Source organism: Rhinoderma darwinii, chromosome 4, assembly GCF_050947455.1.
Source record: "Rhinoderma darwinii isolate aRhiDar2 chromosome 4, aRhiDar2.hap1, whole genome shotgun sequence".
In the NCBI taxonomy this organism is placed as follows: domain Eukaryota; kingdom Metazoa; phylum Chordata; class Amphibia; order Anura; family Rhinodermatidae; genus Rhinoderma; species Rhinoderma darwinii.
In genome coordinates, this window is record NC_134690.1 from 355,895,992 (window position 1) to 355,914,043 (window position 18,052).

Consider the following 18,052-nt stretch of genomic DNA (forward strand, 5'->3'; position numbering starts at 1 on the left):
GGAAACCACTTAACATTAAATAAAACACAGTCTCACACTTAAATTGGAATAAAAATGTTTCTACTGGCAAGGATTCAGGTATCAACTTTATAAATCTGTTATCTTACAATTAGCCCCCTTATGTACATCATTTGTAGTTATTTGCATATGCAAATGAAGACACAAAAAATAGGAAATCATAAATGAAAATGTAATCAGTGTAATTTGCTCGGTGTTATTTATCAAAAACATCCAGGTTGCCTTGACACAATATAAATGGTTTCAGTAAGAACACATGTACAATAAATAACCTGGAGACAAAGCAATGGTCAACCACAGGCACTACTAGCTCCTCAGTGCAAAGTTCATATCAGTCACTCAAAAACAGCGGAAAATATGCAGGCACTGATCATATAAGGCACCCCCAAAACTGAGCCAGGAAGTCCCGTGACTAAAATAGTGTCCCCTAAAAAAAAATTAATCTGAGTGGTTATTTTAGTCACCGTGACTGTACACCATGGAAAATAATTAAAAAATAAAGAAAGAAGTGATACATACCATGACCTTAACCATAACCTTTATTATAAAAAAAATAGGAGAGGATATAATGTGGGAAGGACGGAATAGATCCAAACTACTGTTTCCCCACATCCATCTGTAATTCCTTCGAGGTGAAAGTATGTGAAGTTATATATAATAAAAATAATAGAGGAATATATAGATACTCAATCAAAATAACAAATATTGGTGTAAAACCGTGGGTTATTTGCACCTGTTGGATTCGGATTTCTGCACCTTAGACATAACTCCCACATGATATAATAAAAGTAGTATTTTAATGCTCTGCTAGAGAAGGCGTTGTTCATTACTAAGCCAGACTGAGGTCTATCCTATAAAAGGTACGGGCTCATGTTGCAGCCGCTAGAAAGATTAGATGTGACCGCAATTCGGTTATATAGTGTGCCGACATGCTGTTCGGCGCAGTTTTCAAATTGATTGTTAATTGTGAGTGAAACTGCTGTTTACATATACAATCATGTGGCCATAAATAAATAGACCCTAAATGGGCACACTATTTTCCAGGTAAACAGCAGTTTTACTCGCAATCAAGGCTGCATCTCAGCCACCCGGCGGCTGGACAGTGCGCCCATACCCTAAAGGAAAAAAAAATTGTGAACTGGTTTTACATAGGACTGAAGGTACACTTGAACAGGACCTTTTTAATTAAATACTTATATTCCCCCATGAAAAAACAAAGCTGGAGCACCTTTTCTTAGAACTCTTCTTTGAGCCATTCCTCTGTATTCCTCCGAGAAATGTATTAACAATTTGACAACTGGGCATTATCATTAACTTGTCAATAGGCTTTGTCTCTACAGTCTGACACTGTCAGCATTGGTTATACAGTATCAGACTATGTAAGGACATGCTCCTTTAACAGGTTCCCGACCGCTGGCTGTGTTTTTACGGCCAGCGGTCAGGGACTCTGAAGTCCGCCGTATAGACTAATTACGGCGGCACTTCAGAGACTGTGCACGCGCGATCCCGTGCACACAGTTCTGTGCCCTGTGTTGCTAACAGCCATGGGCACTGGGCAGAGTGTCAGGGGCCAATCTTTTGGCCCCTGAACATGTGATCCCTGTGACAACCAATCACAGCGACCACATGCACTTCTATGTAAAATACAGTGTGCACGCAATCGCTTGCACACAGCGCTGTGCCCACGCTGTTATCAACAGCTCTGGGCACTGGGCAGAGTATCAGGGACCAATCGGATGGTCCCTGAACATGTGATCGCTGTGAAAACCTCTCACATTTGTTTTATTTTGACATTTCTGGCAGCAAATCTCCTGCCTTTTTTCTTCTCCTCACACATTGTTCCAGTGTGAGGAGAAGAAGAGACTTGAGAGAATTGCTGCCAGAATAATACTGTCAAAAAAAATACAGTGTTACACATCAATACATTCTCTGTATAGATAGATTTCTATCTATCCATAGTATCTATCCATCTATCTTTTTTTCTATCTATCTACCTTTCTATCTTTTATTATATTAGAATAGGCAGGTAGGGAATATATAATTTTATATATATATATATATATATATATATATATATATATATATATATATACAGTGATGGAAATAAGTATTTGATCCCTTGCTGATTTTGTAAGTTTGCCCACTGTCAAAGACATGAATAGTCTAGAATTTTTAGGCTAGGTTAATTTTACCAGTGAGAGATAGATTATATAAAATAAAAAAAAAGAAAATCACATAGTCAAAATCATATATATTTATTTGCATTGTGCAGAGAAATAAGTATTTGATCCCCTACCAACCATTAAGAGTTCAACCTCCTCCAGAACAGTTACACTCTCCAAATCAACTTGGTGCCTGCATTAAAGACAGCTGTCTTAAATGGTCACCTGTATATAAGACTCCTGTCCACAGACTCAATTAATCAGTCTGACTCTAACCTCTAAAACATGAGCAAGACCAAAGAGCTTTCTAAGGATGTCAGGGACAAGATCATAGACCTGCACAAGGCTGGAATGGGCTACAAAACCATAAGTAAGACGCTGGGTGAGAAGGAGACAACTGTTGGTGCAATAGTAAAAAAATGGAAGACATACAAAATGACTGTCAATCGACATCGATCTGGGGCTCCATGCAAAATCTCACCTCGTGGGGTATCCTTAATCCTGAGGAAAGTGAGAGCTCAGCCGAAAACTACACGGGAGGAACTTGTTAATGATCTCAAGGCAGCTGGGACCACAGTCACCAAGAAAACCATTGGTAACACATTACACCGTAATGGATTAAAATCCTGCAGTGCCCGCAAGGTCCCCCTGCTCCAGAAGGCACATGTACAGGCCCGTCTGAAGTTTGCAAATGAACATCTGGTTGATTCTGAGAGTGATTGGGAGAAGGTGATGTGGTCAGGTGAGACTAAAATTGAGCTCTTTGGCATTAACTCAACTCACCGTGTTAGGAAGAAGAGAAATGTTGCCTATGACCCAAAGAACACCATCCCCACTGTCAAGCATGGAGGTGGAAACATTATGTTTTGGGGGTGTTTCTCTGCTAAGGGCACAGGACTACTTCACCGCATCAATGGGAGAATGGATGGAGCCATGTACCGTCAAATCCTGAGTGAGAACCTCCTTCCCTCCACCAGGACATTAAAAATGGCTCGTGGCTGGGTCTTCCAGCACGACAATAACCCGAAACATACAGCCAAGGCAACAAAGGAGTGGCTCAAAAAGAAGCATATTAAGGTCATGGAGTGGCCTAACCAGTCTCCAGACCTTAATCCCATCGAAAACTTATGGAGGGAGCTGAAGATCCAAGTTGCCAAGAGACAGCCTCGAAATCTTAATGATTTACAGATGATCTGCAAAGAGGAGTGGGCCAAAATTCCATCTAACATGTGTGCAAACCTCATCATCAACTACAAAAAACGTCTGACTGCTGTGCTTGCCAACAAGGGTTTTGCCACCAAGTATTAAGTCTTGTTTGCCAAAGGGATCAAATACTTATTTCTCTGTGCACAATGCAAATAAATATATATAATTTTGACAATGTTATTTTTTATATTTTTTTATATATAATCTATCTCTCACTGGTAAAATTAAGCTAGCCTCAAAATTCTAGACTGTTCATGTCTTTGACAGTGGGCAAACTTACAAAATCAGCAAGGGATCAAATACTTATTTCCTTCACTGTATATATCCACATATATATATATATATATATATATATATATATATATATATATATATATATATATATATATATATATATATACATATACACTACCGTTCAAAAGTTTGGGGTCACCCAGACAATTTTGTGTTTTCCATGAAAACTCACACTTATATTTATCAAATGAGTTGCAAAATGACTAGAAAATATAGTCAAGACATTGACAAGGTTAGAAATAATGATTTTTATTTCAAATAATAATTTTCTCCTTCAAACTTTGCTTTCGTCAAAGAATGCTCCATTTGCAGCAATTACAGCATTGCAGACCTTTGGCATTCTAGCTGTTAATTTGCTGAGGTAATCGGGAGAAATTTCACCCCCATGCTTCCAGAAGCCCCTCCCACAAGTTGGATTGGCTTGATGGGCACTTCTTGCGTACCATACGGTCAAGCTGCTCCCACAACAGCTCTATGGGGTTGAGATCTGGTGACTGCACTGGCCACTCCATTACAGATAGAATACCAGCTGCCTGCTTCTTCCCTAAATAGTTCTTGCATAATTTGGAGGTGTGCTTTGGGTCATTGTCCTGTTGTAGGATGAAATTGGCTCCAATCAAGCGCTCTCCACAGGGTATGGCATGGCATTGCAAAATGGAGTGATAGCCTTCCTTATTCAAAATCCCTTTTACCTTGTACAAATCTCCCACTTTACCAGCACCAAAGTAACCCCAGACCATGACATTACCTCCACCATGCTTGACAGATGGCGTCATGCACTCTTCCAGCATCCTTTCAATTGTTATGCATCTTACAAATGTTCTTCTGTGTGATCCAAACACCTCAAACTTCGATTCGTCTGTCCATAACACTTTTTTCCAATCTTCCTCTGTCCAATGTCTGTGTGCTTTTGCCCATATTAATCTTTTCCTTTTATTAGCCAGTCTCAGATATGGCTTTTTCTTTGCCACTCTGCCCTGAAGGCCAGCATCCCGGAGTCGCCTCTTCACTGTAGACGTTGACACTGGCGTTTTGCGGGTACTATTTAATTAAGCTGCCAGTTGAGGACCTGTGAGGCGTCTATTTCTCAAACTAGAGACTCTAATGTACTTGTCTTGTTGCTCAGTTGTGCAGCGGGGCCTCCCTCTTCTCTGTCTACTCTGGTTAGAGCCTGTTTGTGCTGTCCTCTGAAGGGAGTAGTACACACCGTTGTAGGAAATCTTCAGTTTCTTGGCAATTTCTCGCATGGAATAGCCTGCATTTCTAAGAACAAGAATAGACTGTCGAGTTTCACATGAAAGCTCAGTTTTTCTAGCCATTTTGAGAGTTTAATCGTACCCACAAATGTAATGCTCCAGATTCTCAACTAGCTCAAAGGAAGGTTAGTTGTATAGCTCCTCTAAACAGCAAAACTGTTTACAGCGGTGCGAACATAATAGCACAAGGGTTTTCAAGTGTTTTCTAATCATCCATTAGCCTTCTAACACAGTTAGCAAACACAATGTACCATTAGAACACTGGAGTGATGGTTGCTGGAAATGGGCCTCTATACACCTATGTAGATATTGCATTAAAAACAAGACGTTTGCAGCTAGAATAGTCATTTAGCACATTAACAATGTATAGAGTATATTTCTGATTAATTTAATGTTATCTTCATTGAAAAAAACTGTGCTTTTCTTGCAAAGATAAGGAATTTCTAAGTGACCCTAAACTTTTGAACGGTAGTGTATATATAATATACATATAGCAATAGCGGTTTATTTTTTTGTTAGCGGTAGTGTATATATATATATATATATATATATATATATATATATATATACCAGTTAGTTTGTGTGTTTATAAAAAAAAAAGTTTGTTTAGTTAGTATTAGTGACGTTATGGCGAGGACGTTTTTTAGTGCTGAGGAGGCATACGCCATGCTGTGGTCTGAGTCTGAGACCGCATCAGAGATGGCGTCAGAGTTGGAACCTGTTTTAGGTAGTGACGATGAAAGCGTCACTTCAGGTTCTTCTTCAGGGGCCGTTATCCCTGACGTAGTTGAAACTGCAGAACATGGAAGTGCAGGGCCTAGTAGCGCTGTAGCACTGGACAGCCTGGTCCCTCCAGTTCAGGCTCTTGTATGGGCACCTGCTCCATCTTTTGGGCCTAGAATCCACGGATTTACTGCCACTCCTGCCATAACTGTGAACAATACAAATTTTGTCCAAATGGATTACTTCCATTTATTTATTACTGACGTCATCCTAAATATGATCGTCCACAAAACTAATTTATATGCTGCTAAGTATATAAGGCAGAAACCTTCATCCACCCATGCCAGAGATTGGAAGCCCACCAATTTGCAGGAATGAAAATTTTTTTTGGGGCTCACCCTAAATATGGGTATTGTCAAAAAAGCCCTCCATTAGGTCTTACTGGTCAACAAGACCACCCCAGTGTATTCTGCAGTAATGCCCAGGTCTCATTATGAGACAATAATGAGGTTCCTCCACTTCAATGACAACGCACTGGCCCCCCCAAGTACCGATGCAAACCATGATCGGTTGTTCAAAATAAGACCGCTAATAAATTCCCTCAATAATTTATTCCTGCAACTTTACACCCCTGAGCAGAATGTAAGAATGGACGAATCCTTCCTCAACTTCCATGGAAGACTTCCATGGAAGACTTAGCTTTAGCCAATATCTACCTTCCAAAAGGGCAAGATATTGCGTTAAGCTTTACAAATTGTGTGAAAGCGGGTCAGGATATACCACCGCCTTCAGGATTTATGAAGGGCGGGACCGCACAATAAATGTTTCTGGATGCCCCCCTGATCTTTCCACCAGCAGTGAGATCATGTGGGAGATAATGCAGCCTCTGCTTCACAAGGGGTACCACCTATACTGTGATAATTTTTATTTGAGTGTGCCCCTGTTTAGGCATTTGCATGCTGCAAGGACTGGGGCATGTGGTACCATGCGCAAAAACCAAATTGGTTTTCCGCAGCAATTAGTGGGGAAGCACATGGTAAAGGGGGACTCCTGTGCTTATACATCTGAGGAATTGCTGGCGGTCAAGTACAGGGATTCATACCGCAGGAACAGTGGCAGTGAGGGAAAGAGGGGCAACATCGGACAAGCACAAACCAGTAAGCGTGTCCGAATATAACAAGTACATAGGGAGGTGGATTTAAGTGACAAGGTTTTATTTAGTAAAACGCAAAACAAAAACCTGGTACAAAAAAGTGGCCATTTATCTGTTACATGTTACATGTGGCAATCCACAATTCATTTGTGCTCTATAAAAAAAACAGAGGCAGAGACACATACCTTGATTTCCAGTAGAAAATTATTGAAGGCCTCATATTTGACGTTCAGGACTAGAGATGAGCGAACTTATCAAAAGTTCGGTTCGGCTAGTTCGCCGAATTTCACAAAAAAGTTCGGTTCGGACCGAACTAGTTCTGACCGAACCTGTCACTTACGTGCGCCGAGCATGCTACTGTCCAGGGTGCTGATAGAGTTAATGGGCTGCACTAACTCTTTCAGCAACCTTCACAGTACATGCTCGGCGCGCGGAAAATACCATTTAAATGTAATAAAAAAATAAAAATTATACGTTCGTACTTACTTTCCTCCTGTCCGGCCTCCAGCGATGACGTTTCATCCCTTTCGCCGCTGCAGCCAATCACAGGCTGTAGTGGCGGTCACGCACGTCAGGATGACGCTTCATCCCACGTGACCGCCTCTGCAGCCAATCACAGGCTGCAGCGGCGACATGGATGAAGCGTCATCGCTGGAGGCCGGACAGGAGGAAAGTAAGTATGAACGTATTATTATTATTTTTTGGCATGTATGTATGTTGGCATGTATGTATGTATGTATATCTGTGCATGTATGTTTGCATGTATGTTGGCATGTATGTATATATGTGCATGTTTGTATGTATATTTGCATGTATGTATGTATGTTTGCATGTATGTATTTTTGCATGTATGTTGTCATGTATGTATGTATGTTGTCATGTATGTATATATGTGCATGTGTGTATGTATATTTGTATGTATGTATGTTTGCATGTATGTTTGCATGAATGTATGTTTGCATGTATGTATGCATGTTTGTATGTATATTTGCATGTGTGTATATATATATGTATGTATGTTGTCATGTATGTATGTATGTATGTATGTTGTCATGTATGTATATATGTGCATGTATGTTGGCATGTATGTATATATGTGCATGTGTGTGTGTATGTATGTATATTTGCATGTATGTATGTATGTTGTCATGTATGTATGTATATATGTGCATGTATGTTTGCATGTATGTTGGCATGTATGTATACATGTGCATGTTTGTATGTATATTTGCATGTATATATGTTTGCATGTGTGTATGTATGTTTGCATGTATGTATGTTTGCATGTATGTATGTTGTCATGTATGTTTGTATGTATGTTGTCATGTATGTATGTATAGATGTGCATGTATGTATGTTTGCATGTTTTTATTTTTGCATGTATGTTTGCATGTATGTTTATATATATATGTGCATGTTTGTAATTATGTTTGCATGTATTTATGTTTGCATGTATATTTGTGCATGCTTGTATATATGTATGTATGTATCTTTGCATGTTTGTTTGTATGTATGTATGTTTTCATGTGTGTGTGTATGCATGTATGTATGATAGTTTGCATGTATATATGTGTGTATGTTTGCATGTATGTATATTTGCATGTATATATGTGCATGCTTGTATATATGTATGTATGTTTGTATATATGTATGTATATTTGTATATATGTATGTATGGCCATGTATGATACTGTCTGCTGGCGCCCTGTATCTAAGTCAACTTCACGGCAGGCTTCTATACATGGTATAACAGTCAGTATCACACATTAAACTGAATCTAAGCCTACGACATGTTTTATTTCATTATTTTTTTTTTCCACAGGTTTGGTGTTTGGACTACGTCGGTTTCGAGGACTACTTCGATGACGGTTTTTTTTCTACAATAAAATGGTTAATGAGGGTTGGGTTGGGGGTGCTTTATTTCAATAAAATATTTTATCTATATCTTTGTCTTTTTCTTTTCAAATTTTATTATTACCACTTTAGTAATGGCCGCTGTCTGAGTGACAACATCCATTACTAATGCGAGGCTTAGTGTTAGCCGGTGCAGAGGCTAACACTAACCACCATTATTACCCCGGTACCCAAAACCACCAGGGGTGCCGGGAAGAGCCAGGTACGATCCAGTACCCGACCATCTGTTGTGATGGTCGGGCCCTGGGGCGGCCGCAGGCTGGTATTATGAGGCTGGGAAGGGCCAAAAACAGTGGACCTTCCCACCCTTGTAATGCTAGGCTGCTGCTGCTGTGTTGTATCTGGCTGGTTATAAAAGTGGGGGGGACCCCACGTCATTTTTTTAAATTATTTATTTATTTACATTTTTTTTTTTAAAAAGACATGGGGTTCCACCCAATTTATCATAACCAGCCACATACAACAGTGTTATTAGCCTGGGAATGGACAAAACCAGTGGCCCTTCCCACCCATGTAATGCCAGACTGCTGCGGCCTTGTATATGGCTGGTTATTAAAAATGTGGGGGACCCGTCTATTGCTAAATTTGTTAAATTCCAAAAAAAAAACGACGTGGGGGTCCCCCCCATTTTTATAACCAGCCCGATACAACACAGCAGCAGCAGCCTAGCATTACAAGGGTGGGAAGGTCCACTGATTTTGGCCCTTCCCAGCCTCATAATACCAGCCTACGGCCGCCCCAGTACCCGACCATCACAACAGATGGTCGGGTACTGGATCGTACCAAGCTCTTCCCGGCACCCCTGGTGGTGGTGGGTACCGGGGTAATAATGGGTGGTTAGTGCTAGCCTCTGCACCGGCTAACACTAAGTACCGCCTTAATAATGGACGCTGTCAATCAGCCAACTGCCATTATCTAGGCACTAATAAAGTTTGAAAAAAAAACACAAAGACAATTCTTTTTTATTGAAATAAGAAATCCCCAACAAAACCCTCGTTAACCATTTTATTAAAATTTGAAAAAACGCAGATCTACGCAGTAGTCCAACGAATCGTAGATGTAGTCCAATCGGTACATCAAAATCTGCAACAACATAAAAAAACAGTTATCAATGTGAACAATACCAATACTTCTACTCACCTACACACATATATACACGCACACACAAACAAACAACCATACACAGACACACACATATATACACAAACACAACAAGATATACACACACACATAAACAGACAAACACACACATATACACGAACTCACACATATACAAACAAAAACACACATATCCAAACACACACACAGTTATACACACATACACAAACACATATACAAACAAAAACACACATACCCAAACACACATATACACAAACACATATACACAAACACACCCATATATACACACAAACACACACCCATATACACACATATACACATATACAAAAACACACACAAACATCTACACACAAACATATACACAAATACACCCATATATACACAAACATATACACAAAACACATATACACAAACACACCCATATATACACACACACATATAAAAACAAAAACAGACAGTCACATACCCAAACACACATATATACACAAACACACACATACACAAACACGGTTTCTTTTAAATGCTGCTGGGGAACCCGCTCGATCCACTATATAAGGCTGCGCTACAGTGCAGCATTTAAAAGAAACAGGATCCTGACCTGTCCATAGAGTTTAAGGCAGCACAGAGTATTTCAGGAGATGAGCGTGCAGATTCAGTGCTGCTGCGAACTCTGCTCTTACCATTACGTAGCTCTCAGTCTGTTACCTCTCCTCCACTCCTGTCCTCCAGAACACCTTCACATGATTGGCAAGTCACCACGTAATGGTAAGAGCAGAGTTCACAGCAGCACAGAGTATTTCAGGAGATGAGCGTGCGGATCTTGTGCGGGGTGGTGACTTGCCAATCATGTGAAGGTGTTATTGAGGACAGGAGTGGAGGAGAGGTAACAGACTGAGCTACGTAATGGTAAGAGCAGAGTTCACAGCAGCACTGAATCTGCACGCTCCTCTCCTGAAATACTCTGTGCTGCTGTGAACTCTGTTCTTACCATTACGTAGCTCAGTCTGTTACATCTCCTCCACTCCTGTCCTCTATAACACGTTCACATGATTGGCAAGTCACCACCACGCACAAGATCCGCACGCTCATCTCCTGAAATACTCTGTGCTGCTGTGAACTCTGCTCTTACCATTACGTGGTGACTTGCCAATCATGTGAAGGTGTTCTTGAGGACAGGAGTGGAGGAGAGATAACAGACTGAGAGCTACGTAATGGTAAGAGCAGAGTTCACAACAGCACTGAATCTGCACGCTCATCTCCTGAAATACTCTGTGCTGCCTTAAACTCTGTGGACAGGTCAGGATCCTGTTTCTTTTAAATGCTGCACTGTAGCGCAGCCTTATATAGTGGATCGAGCGGGTTCCCTAGCAGCATTTAAAAGAAACAGGATCCTGACCTGTCCACAGAGTTTAAGGCAGCACAGATTATTTCAGGAGATGAGCACGGGCAGCCGTTCGTTTTTCCGAGCCGTGCTCCCATCATGCACACGACCGTAAAAACACCCGTTATTGCGGGTCGTAATTACGACCCGCAATAACGGGCTCATAGACTTCTGTTACCCACGGGTACCTTTCCGTATTCTCACGGGAAGGTGCCCGTGCCGTTAAAAAAATAGAACATGTTCTATTTTTCTATTTTACGGGCCGTGCTGCTATAATTATAATGACAGCACGGTTCGCAAAAGCGGCCGGCTGCCCGTGGCCGGCCGGCCGTGCTCGTAGTTACGAGTCGTAATTACGAGCACGGCCCGTAAAATAAAAAAATAGAACATGTTCTATCTTTTTAACGGCACGGGCACCTTCCCGTGAGAAAACGGGAAGGTACCCGTGGCTAACAGAAGTCTATGGGCCCGCTATTTCGGGTCGTAATTACGACCCGTGATAACGGGTGTTTTTATGGTCGTGTGCATGAGGCCCCGTAATGACGGGTGGCTACATGTGTGCACCCGTCATTACGGCAGCGTTGCTAGGCGACGTCAGTAAGGGTATGTGCACACACACTAATTACGTCCGTAATTGACGGACGTATTTCGGCCGCAAGTACCGGACCGAACACCCTGCAGGGAGCCGGGCTCCTAGCATCATATTTATATACGATGCTAGGAGTCCCTGCCTCTCCGTGGAACTACTGTCCCGTACTGAAAACATGATTACAGTACGGGACAGTTGTCCTGCAGAGAGGCAGGGACTCCCAGCATCGTACATAAGTATGATGCTAGGAGCCCGGCTCCCTGCACTGTGTTCGGTCCGGTACTTGCGGCCGAAATACGTCCGTCATTTACGGACGTAATTAGTGTGTGTGCACATACACTAAATAGTCACTGTTCAGGGTGCTGAAAGAGTTAACTGATCGGCAGTAACTGTTTCAGTACCCTGGACAGTGACTACCGATCACAGTACCTGTAAAAAAAAAGACGTTCATACTTACCGAGAACTTTCTGCTTCCTCCAGTCCGGTCTCCTGGCCGTTGCCTTGGTGACGCGTCCCTCTCGACATCCGGCCCGACATTCCTTGATGACGATGCAGCCTTGTGAGCGCTGCAGCCAATCACAGGCTGCCGCGGCCTCTGCAGCCAATCACAGGCTGCAGAGGCCTCTGCAGCCAATCACAGGCTGCCGCGTCAGAAAAGGTCGGACTGGAGGAAGAAGAGGGACTCGTCAACAAGACAACGACCGGGTACGTATGAAATGCTTTTTATTTTATTTTTAATCAGCAGCCTCTTTTCTCTATCAGTGATTGATAGAGATAAGTGGCTGCCGATTTGTATAATGTTTTTGACCGGGTTCGGTCAAAACGGGTTCGGCCGAACCCGGTGAAGTTCGGATTCGCTGCGAACCGAACTTTACCGGAAGTTCGGACCGAAACCGGGTTCGGTTGTCCCGGTTCGCTCATCTCTATTCAGGACACCAGAGAATGCCCCCAGTCTGAGGATGTCACGCGACTGACTGAAAGACATTTCATCACTCGCATTCCCCCAACACCAACTAGAAGCAACCCCCAGAAAAAGTGCTGCGTCTGCAGAAAAGACGGGCACCGCAAAGATTCCCGATATTTCTGTCCCTCATGTCCCTCACAACCAGGCCTGTGCATTGACCCATGTTTTAAAAAATACCACACTGTTCTGAATTACATTACATTTTTATTTTTCCCCCGATTTTACTCCAAGAGTGAGGGAGGGAATGGGTGTGGGGGGGGGGGGGTGGATGTCATGTTTGCATATTTTCTAAAGTTCATCTGCTGGAGAGCTCCATTTACATAAACCTGCAATTTCTTATTTTAGAAAACCCCCAAAAAATTAATTCCCATTATACCCCAAGATTAATATTTTGGGATTTCTGCTTCAAGAGCAGATATTTTGGAAGTGTTATAGAAACTCTGTTGAGTTTTGTAAAACCAGCTTTGAAAAAAGGCGATTTGTGAAATAAGCTTCTTCTATCGTCCGCCCTCCTACATCTCTATGTGATAAATAAGACACACATATTTGGTATCCCCATGCACGGGAGAAGTGGAAGAATGTGAAAGGAGATTAATTTTGTCCATGGTCCATTCTATATGTGAAAAATTCTAGCATAAACTGACGCATTTGCTAAAAAAAATGCTAATTTTATGTTGTTCCATCTTATTCAAGAAACTTTATGATAATCCCCTTGAAGAAAACCTTGTGGGGTCTACTTGTGTGAATGAAGTCATTTATGGGGTGATTCTAATCTTTCAGCAGCATTAGGCCTCCCAGAAAACCGTATGCTGCTATAAAATGAAATGCAGAATTGCTGGACCGAAAAGGCCAAAAAGCCTCCTTTTATGCCAAGCCCTGGCACACGCCCGCACAGTGAATAAAGCACACATATTTGGTATCCCCATGCACGGGAGAAGTGGAAGAATGTGAAATGAGATTAATTTTGTCCGTGGTCTATACTGTGTGTGAAAAATGCTAGCATAAACTGACGCATTTGCTAAAAAAAATCAAATTTTATTTTGTTCCATCTTATTCAAGAAACTTTCAGAAGAAAATTGGACTGTCTAAAAATATGATAAACTCCTTGAAGGAAACCTTAATATGACCAAAAAGCACAGCATGGATCTAGAGTGGTTCAAAATAAAGTAAAGATGCGGCTGTCAGCAAGCATGTTAAATATGAACCAGATCCAGGGGTGTATACCCATGGGGCATCCAAAGCATAATATATGACCGAAAAGAGAACAGATGCCAATACACAAGAACATTTAGAAAAATGAGCAAAATATTTTATTCAAAATTACATATACATACAAAATGATAAAAAGAATCCATAAACCAACAGGTTAAAAAGACCAAACCGCCATACAATATATAAGAAAGGTAACGTCTGAAATTGACGTATAATAATGACAACCAAAAGGTATGATCTAATGATCAGGGTACATAAATGCATAAGTATGAATAATACATTAGTGAATAAATGCAAGAAAATGTATGAACATCAAGCACATACCCATTGATCAACCAGATGGAAGCACGGCGATGTGTCTGCCCCAACGCGCGTTTCGGCGCAACTGCCTTCGTCTGGGGGTCTTCTGCCTTCTTGAAGGAAACCTTGTGGGGTCTACTTGTGTGAATGAAGTCATTTATGGGGTGTTTCTAATGTTTCAGCAGCATTAGGCCCCCCAGAAAACAGTATGCTGCTATATAATCAAGTGCAGAATTCCTGGACCGAACGGGCCAAAAAGCCTCCTTTTATGCCAAGCGCTGGCACATGCCCGCACAGTGAATAAAGCACACATATATGGTATCCCCATGCACAGGTGAAGTGGAAGAATGTGAAAGGAGATGAATTTTGTCCGTGGTCCATACTATGTGTGAAAAATGCTATCATAAACTGACGCAATTGCTAAATTCTTGTATTTTTTTCCAATTTTGCCCACTTTAGAGAAAAAAATAAAAATGATGTATACTGACAAATGCCACTAAAACAAAGCCCTATCTGTCCTTTAAAAAGAGTGTAAAATTCAAAGATGAACTTTATTCACCTGCAGAGTTATAGTTATCTAAAGAAGCGCATAGAAAAATTGTGACATTTGCTCTGGTCATTTAGCTATAAAACAGCCTAGTCCTTAACCGGTTAAAAAGGGGAATGGTAACACCAAGTTGTCAATTTATTCATACCTTTTTAAGAGGGTTTAAATGGAAACAACACAACACAGAGGTCTAATAAAAGATGCTCCATAATTTTTATTTCATGGGGAATGCAAGTATTTACTAATAGAGACATGTCAGGAGAGCTAAGGCTAAGTTCACACTAGCGTTAGCATACGTTTACCTCTCTTTCGTCAGACAAAGAGTGGATGGAAATATTAAGTACAGTCTGTAGAACTTTTGTTTTCATGAAAAAAAAACTGGCAAACAGAGACAAACAGAATGCAACTGAAACAAAAGAATTACCATTGAAATCAATGGCAATTATAACGGAACCGTTGCTTTCCGTTTAATCTTTTGATCCTCTCTTCCTCTGACGGAAGAGAAGTAAATGTATATTAACGGTAGTGTGAACTTAGCCTTAGAGGTCCTCTTTAACTTATTATGTTAACTCAGATAGATAGCAAGGAGTCAGTGTGTAGCTGCAAACACTCCATAAGGTGTCTCTATTCATCGCCTTCTTGTTGATATGTAAGGAATAATATGACAAAATTTGGAGTTTATACGGAACAGTAATATGGTAATGTGCATGAGCCCTGTAGCTATAGGTGCCAATGCCATTAAAGATTGTATTCATTGATTTATAAATAATATTTAGTAATCAGGTCCCCTAGTCAATGATCTGTATTAGCTATATGCAGTTATTCCAATCCAGAAGGTAAAAGAATAGAATTAGCAAAATTGAAAAAGTTCAAGGAGTGCTGATTTTTCTGCCATTAAGTTAAAGTGATATTGTACATATATTTGTATTCTTGCCAAAAGAGCAATTTCAAACTAATTAGGATTTCATAGTGCTTCATTGAAAGAAACATAAACATTCTGTTAATATTCTCCGCAGCTGCTTCATCAATAACTCCCAGTGATTCTGCCAATTTGCAAAAGACAACCAGTGGACGATCAGATTATATGGCACCGATTAATCCATCAGTATTCATTGCTCTTTCCTCAACATCACAAGGCACAGATGCCAATAATACTTACAGTCCCCTGAATGTGAAAAGATCATTATTAAAGTGTGTTCAGTGTCCCTGGTCATTAATTACAATCTTGTGCACATATGCAATGTGATTGCGGGAAATAATCAGCTATGTCTGCCAAATTGGCAACATTTAAAAACTAATTTGTTATGACATACCATCAAAGCTATTTAAATAGAGAATCCAGAGCTCTGTTGCACTGGGTACATTGTTAAAATATCACATAACATCATTAAAAAATAGTTAGAATTTCCAGGGGGAAATAATATTTATCCTTGAACTGCAGTTCAAGTGGAAATTATTCGAAAAGAACCTTTTGATCCTTCAAAATTGATTTATCAAGGAGCCTTCAATACAGTGGCATATGTCCAAGTATGAATACTCTACCATTAATGCTAAATAATAACACCATAGATAAGAGAACACGTTAGACAATGGAAAAATGCTTTTCCTTCTACTGTTTTCTTGAATCGTTCGTACAGTTTTTATATATTGTTCTGAAGTGCTAGAGATTCTACACCATAAGCTGGACATACGCTGGAAAATGTAGCTACAGGTTTGAGAAGGATCTATTTTAAAGGTACATATCATAAGAACATTATTTTGCAGATAGCAGTAGTACATGTTAATATATGAAACTTTGTAATATAACTTATTAGGAGATTATGACATCGTCCTCGTCTTTCAGCAGCCTGGAGTTCCTCTTTCTCTGACTGCAGGCTCTCCTTGAATGTTCACAAATCTCCTCAGTCCCCAAACAATCTGTCTAGTTTTAAATACTATACAGGGAGGTGAGAGAAGCTACAGCACAGTTTCTTCTGTTTACTCTAGAAAGGGTTAAAAAGCCCAATTCAGGGCTCTGGATCAAGGGCAGATTTAGGGGGAGGTCATGGGGTCAATTGACCCAACCCAAACTACACCCAATTTTATTATCCAGTTGACGATGCTTGTCATGAGTGGTTGGACATTGCTGTATTAGAATGAGCATACTTGGCCTGCTAATTGCGCGGGCACAGCAAGTGTGCCCGTGACATCAGGAGCAGGGCAGTAATACACAGCAGAAGCCCCGCAATAACTGCAGAGATTTAGAGAAATCTCTGATCTCCGCTGTTAAACCTTTGAATTCGGTGATCAACGCTGATGGTGGATTTCAAAGGGAAAGGGTGAGGGTGCCCCCTTTGATCGCATCACTAGCATGTATATTTATGTATTAATTTATTGTCGTCATTGGTCAAGATGTTTTTTTCTATTTATACCAATCTTATCATTATTTATTTTCTTGTCTTGTATTTCTACTGTATGCTTATGTTCCATAGAATTTATGTCTCTCTTAACTTTGTTTTATTTGCTTGTGACATATAAAAATGTCCTTAATAGTTAACCTTTTATGCTAATTAACTTCGCCTTATGATGTCACTTCTGAACATCCCAAATTTTTTTACGTATTTACTGTATCTTGTTTTAAGTTTGTATTTTATTATAAAAGGTGAGCATACTTACAGCAGTTCTGTGTGCACTGTTTATTACATGTTACAGGAGATTCTTCACAATGGAGCAATGTGTTCTTTAAGGGGGTTGTCCACTTTCGGAAAACTGATGACCTATCCACCGGTCAACAGTATATGATCGGTGCGTGTCCGACATCTGGACCCCACACCGATCCGCAACTCCAGCTGCCACCGTGCACCAGATGTTTGGAATGGGATGCAGTAGTTGAGCCGGAAGCAGATGGCTCCGACCACTGCATAGCGGCCGTTCGGCGAAACTGCAGCTCTGCTCCTATTCACTTGAATAGGAGCAGAGCTGCAATACCACTGAACAGCCGCTATTCCTTGACAGGAGCCATCTGCTACCGGCAACATTGTCCGGCGCCCGGAGGCAGCCGGAGTGAAGGATCGGTGCGGGGTTTGGGTGTCGGACACACATCGATCATATACTGATGACCGATGGATAGGTCATCAGTTTTCAGAAAGTGGACAACCCCTTTAACCCCTTAAGGACACAGCCTGTTTTGGCCTTAAGGACACAGCCTATTTTTTCAAATCTGACATGTGTCACT

The 18,052-nt window shown here is 40.8% G+C and overlaps 1 long non-coding RNA gene across 1 annotated transcript in view; it reads left to right on the forward strand.

Annotated features, from left to right (window-relative positions):
• The window catches only part of LOC142761318 (uncharacterized), a 31,627-nt gene extending 14,396 nt beyond the window's left edge, over positions 1-17,231 (forward strand). The window contains exon 3 of the long non-coding RNA XR_012883608.1: positions 15,855-17,231. This is a non-coding gene — a long non-coding RNA (uncharacterized LOC142761318). The remainder of the gene's footprint in view (positions 1-15,854) is intronic.
• Positions 17,232-18,052: the final 821 nt, after the last annotated feature.